Source organism: Austrofundulus limnaeus, unplaced genomic scaffold, assembly GCF_001266775.1.
Source record: "Austrofundulus limnaeus strain Quisiro unplaced genomic scaffold, Austrofundulus_limnaeus-1.0 Scaffold135, whole genome shotgun sequence".
Classification (NCBI taxonomy): domain Eukaryota; kingdom Metazoa; phylum Chordata; class Actinopteri; order Cyprinodontiformes; family Rivulidae; genus Austrofundulus; species Austrofundulus limnaeus.
The window spans coordinates 407,965-413,690 of record NW_013952537.1 but is presented as its reverse complement, the minus strand read 5'-3'; positions in this window follow the sequence as shown (position 1 = coordinate 413,690).

The following is a 5,726-nucleotide window of genomic DNA, read 5'->3' as shown; positions in this document are numbered from 1 at the left end:
TTAAATTTATCCAGTGGTCCATGAGATATTTTGCTAACAGACAGGGTTGACTGTGATTTATCCATGCATTTTTAGGTCTTTTATCTATTAGCTTTAAAAATGATGAAGCCTTGTGTGGACCTTCTAAGACTTCAATATATTACTCAAACCGACGTTTCACCATCTTAACAAATTTATAAAATGTCTGCCTCTGCAGCAGTGGTGGCCTACGATGAATAAGGTCTTTGAAACTATGAGATAGATTTATTATTTTTTTTTTAATTATTATTATTGTTTCATATTTTTGCATGATACATTTAGTGTGTGTATGTTTTTGAATGTTTTTACAGAAAACTTGGCTGTGTGTGTGTGTCACATTTGACCTATGTGTGTGTGAGTGTGTTATGGATGGACGATCGTCACAGGCTCATGGACTGCTTGTGATCCATGCTGGTGCATACAGTGTGTTTACATGTGATACATTGCTGCATACAACTGTGACCCTGTGTTAGAGCCCATTTTCTGTGTTGCTGTGACCCAGAATGTTTTTCTGTTTTCTTCAGAAAAAAGAGGAGCAGAGAACAGAGATTTGAGCTCCATTGGTGGGGTGGCCTGGACTCCCACAGGGCATTGGGCTCTGGGCCTGACCTGCAAAATGTTACAGATCTGTGAAAATGCACCAACCATGAATGTTTGTGTTTGTGTGTGTGCGTCTGTCTGATTTGGTCTGACAATGTGCATATTGATGCACTGGTAGGGGGAAGTTTTATGAGTAATAATCTGCTAAATGGAAAAACAAAACAAAACAAAAAATATATTTATTTTCTTTTGATTTGTTGTGTTTTTTGGTCTGGTTTGTCTCTTTGACTATRTGACAAATTATGTGTTTTATTTTGGAAACTCTGTAGAAAGTTGTTTTGTAGGGGTCAGTCTACAACAGAGACAGAAACATTTTTTCCTAGGAGGCCATTTTGACTTTTCTCCTAAAACTGAAGAGCCACTCAGTGAAGTAAAACATCGCACTGGGAGCCACTGTCATCTGTTACATAAAGTATCACATTGTCTGAAAATACACACACACTAAACAAAAAGCTTGCTCTGCTTTGGAAACACATAGTTAAGATTTTGACATGATTTTTGTGAAAATTATATATTTGTTTCTTTCTTTTTAATGATAATCTTTAAGCATTGTTAAAATGCCAAAGCAAAATACAACATTCTATCAGCATAATAAAAAATGTACATACTACATGTAAACGAGGACTTCAAGTATCAATTTTAGAAAATATTTCATTCATTCATTCATTCATTCATTCATTCATTCATTCATTCATTCATTCATTCATTCATTCATTCATTCATTCATTCATTTATTTTTTAAACATCCAATAATAATCTCTTAAAATTCTGGTAAAACCAGTTTAGACCTGTTGTGATCAAACATACAATTTTCTGATCCACTTAACAAGCAAACGAACAAAGAAACAAACAAACAAACAAACAAACTATTGTTTCATCAATTTTGTTCAAAAATGTTGAAATTTGTTTGAGAATATGGAGGAATGGTATAACATGGAAAAATACCATCTTTGTCTACAGGTCATATTTTGCTTCTTTGTGATCTACTGTATGCCCAAATTCTCTTTCTAACCTATACTTACCACATTACAATACCAAAACATGTGAAGAACAGAGGATCCAAATGCTTTATTGAGGACACAACAAAATAACTACAAGTTCACAAAACAACATCTGAACTTGACACCCCCTGTCCTTTGGCTCAATGTTTGTTATCACAAGGGGTAGGGGTTAATATATTGCATAGATTGCAACTTCATCGTCACATTATTTTTACACAGAGACAATATGACTGTATATGCTGTAGAACAGTGGTTCCCAAAATTGGGGTTGGGACCCACAATGGGGTCCCAAAACATCAAGGTGGGGGTCCTAAAAAGATTTTCTGCATTAATTATATTAGAAAATAACGTTTGTTTTGCCTTTGTTGTTATAAGAGTTTAATGTACTTAAAACGGACAAAAATAGCATAATGAATTTTGTTACTATGCTCTCCTTTTTTTGACGTGAAAACAATGTGTATGATCCAACAACAGTTGGGGGCTCAGGTCTCTGTTGCTGGTATTTTGAGGGTCAATCAAAGGCTGAAAAGTTTGGGAACCACTGCTGTAGAAACATTGATCTAGCTAGCAGCCAAATAATGCAGTTGCTGATGAAGATCACCAGTAATCCCAAACATCAACATCTCAAGGGAGGGTGGCTGTGATGCAGTGGTAGGACAGTCAACTTTGGACCAGAAAGTCACAGGTTCAACTACCTGCCATACATGCTGTGGTGTCCTAACCCCCAACTGCTATCCAGGTGCTTAAATAGCTGCCCGCTGGTCCACGTGGGTGTCTCTCATCTGTGATGGATCAAATGGTCAAATGGAGAACACAAATATCATCATTGTATGAAACACGCATTGATGACAAACAAAGTACCTTCACTCAAATTACAGAAAACCTTAAAAAATTGTTGTGACATTCGTAGATTGCTTGTCATAACATGACCAACCATGGTAACAAAAAATGACAACGCTTCCTCTCTCTACATTTTTCTGAAAGTACCAAAGTCTAGTTTTTTAAAAGTCTGGTTTATTGTTGGAATTGTTTCCGACCGAAGAAGCTCAAAGGAAACTCTCCTTCAGCTCGTGCACGGTGCGTTTAAATCACAGCCTGGAGACTCTTCAGTGTTTTTTCTCGTACGCTACCTTACATTGTTCAAAACCTTGTGGGAACTGTAATCCACAGTTCCGTGTGTGTTTACGTGTTTGTTTCTCTGTACTGGGTTTGTATCAGCGGCTATGTGTGTGCGTGTGACTGTGTTCATTTATGCAAGCACGTGTTAGCGTGCGCATGTTGGTCCCTTGGTGGCTGTTCCCCTGCTGTACAGACGCCTGTTCTGGCGATAGCATTGTCTCTGTGTCCAAAGACCTGCCGGCTGCCCTATTTCACCACGTCTTTATCATGCTAATGGAAGCGAACGGAGGAACCAGGGAGGAGAAAGAAGGGAGCAGGAACATTAGCTCGACAAACAGAGAGAAGGGGGTAATCTTTTCCCCTCCTCTCTCCATCCTCGGCTGTGTTCTCACCACCTCCTCTGTTCGTTCTARCCCCTTCTTCTACTCCTCTTTCTTCCCGTCCCCGTCCCCTCTTCATCTGCTGCTTTCTTATCTTCCCCCTTACTTCTTTGATAATCCCTGCGAACATTGTCTTCATAATTACACACAACAATGATTCCCATCCTCACTAAAGAAACGTTTGCTGTGCTTGGAAAATATTTCAAAGATGGAAACCAGTGTATGAATTAATAACTTGGGTTTTCATACGGGGTTGGTACTCTGTCCTCGTGTGTGCGTGTGTGTTTGTGTGTGTGTGTGTGTGTGCCCAGTGTTGTTTTAACACGACTGTTACATTATGCATGCTGACAGCCCTGCCTGTCCCTATTACAGGCCCATCTTGTTTCCCCATTATATCTGCTTTCTCTGTTAATAGAGCTCTTTGTGTGGCACTTCTCTTTATACTGGGGGGGTGTTACAACAAAAAGGTCAGAGCTGAAACAACCTGCCACGCTGCGGCGGCTCGCACAAGAACCACAATGGCAACGATTGTGTAGTCCCCTCATTACAAGACTGGTTTTGGAAGCTGGCATCTTATTGGTTCATCGTCCTGTCTTAAAATGTGCACCCATCTTTTAAAATCATTTTATCTTGACTTGTCTGATTCACCCCAATCCAGCTATTAAAACAGAGCAAAACATGTAATTTACTGTGACATAACATCACACCACTGCGTAGTATTAACATTTCTCTGTGTTGAAGTGTACTCKCTGTGTTTTCTCTCTGCAGCTGGTTTTGGTTTATTTAAATAAGTGCTTATGGTTGAAAATAAAAATAAAAAACTAACACCACATGCACAATGTAAAAACTCACTGCAGCAGTCTGATATAAATTGAAACAATAAGCTTACTTTTTTCTCTCCAGAACAATTGCTGTTCTTTCACAGCTTGTCACAATAAGTATCATTATTTTCTTTTTTTTTTTTTCATTGTAACATTTGTGTTTTCACTTTGACTGCAGCTTCTTGTTCACTTACATCTCCTGGCTTAGCAACCTGGGTTGGTACACTGAAGGCCAAGCTTTGTAACATCAACAGGAAATACAGTGGTTCTCAGATTTTTCATAAAGAAAACCACCTCAGAAAATACTCAGCTCTCCAAGTACAACACAACAAGCCAGCTCGTACCACTGGTTTTTAACGTCATACTGGAACATATCAGACCAACAGCACATCTGACAAACAGGCAAACTGACCAATCTATTTAAATATCTAACTACAAACCAAAAACCAAACCTGCTGTTTTAAAATCCCAACCATAACCCTTCAGTGAGTACAATTAAGGGACAGAAGCAGAGGTTTGATCATCCTCTGTGGGACCTTTCTGGGTCGAGGKTATCTGATGAAAATTAACAAAGCAGCTATGAAACCTGAGGTCTGCTACTAACAATATATCAAGAAAAAAAGAAAAAACAAGATGTTTGAGTCCCAAATAAAATTTAGAATTTCATCTGACTTAGGAAATACAAAATAAAAAAAATAAAAAWAAAAAACACTCACCTTCCTTAACTCTTGTTGAAAGGTGTTGTTTAAAGTGTGATGGTTCCATTAGTTTATAGCACCACGTATAATCTTCCTCTGTTCCACAACAACTGAATACAAATACAAAGATAACTTGAATACACTTTCCTCAGTTTATTTTTTTTACAAATTTATTTAGCAGGTCCTATAGAAATGTCCAGTCACATTCTCTATTTAGTTTTAGTAATTTAAATTTGGAGGCAAGACTGTTTGGCATGTTTTTAGAATCCCATCACAGTTCAACTACCAGTTTTCTGAGTACCAGTACTCTGAAATTCTGAAAATAATAAATAATCATCTTTTTTTAGGATAAAAATCAGTTCCTGCAACAGGAGCAAATTAAAATTTGTTACCATTTTATTTCTAACTACTTACTTTTTCCCTCAACTTCTTATTTAAATTTAATGAACTGTGTTGTCTTTATTGCATCAGGACTAATACTTCTTATCATGACACTGCAAATATTTGCTGCCAATCATAGTTTTTTTCTTCTGAGTATGACAAGTTGYCACATGTTCATTTTTTACTGGAGTTTAAAACTTTTCTTTCTCATGTTAAATAAGCTTTGAAGAGCAAGATGTTTGAACTTAAAAAAAACATTTCTGGTCTCAGTTATTTTTCTCACCATGATTGTTATCATTCTTCTGATTACTGGACTAATAAACAATGTGACAATTAATATTACATATTATATTTTTATTTTAGACTTTCTCCCCATCAAGCAGAGCTAATGAGGAACGCCCAAAATCTTCGTGCTGTTTTATGTCGTTACTTTTATTGTTTAGTTTTTTCCTTTTTTTTTTTTTGCCACATCATAATTTCACCAGATGAATGGGTGGAAACACAACTAATGTGGACTCAGATTTTTTTTCTCAGGCTCAGTCTCCCAGAATTTATATTGCCATGTTACATTTTTAGAAAACCATAATTACGCATTATGCAAACAATCCTCAGAATGGAGACTTCCCTTTAACCACGTGACACAATGACAGTTTCTGTAGAACCAACTTACAAGTTGTATTTTAATCACTTCCCCTCTAATCCTGGCCA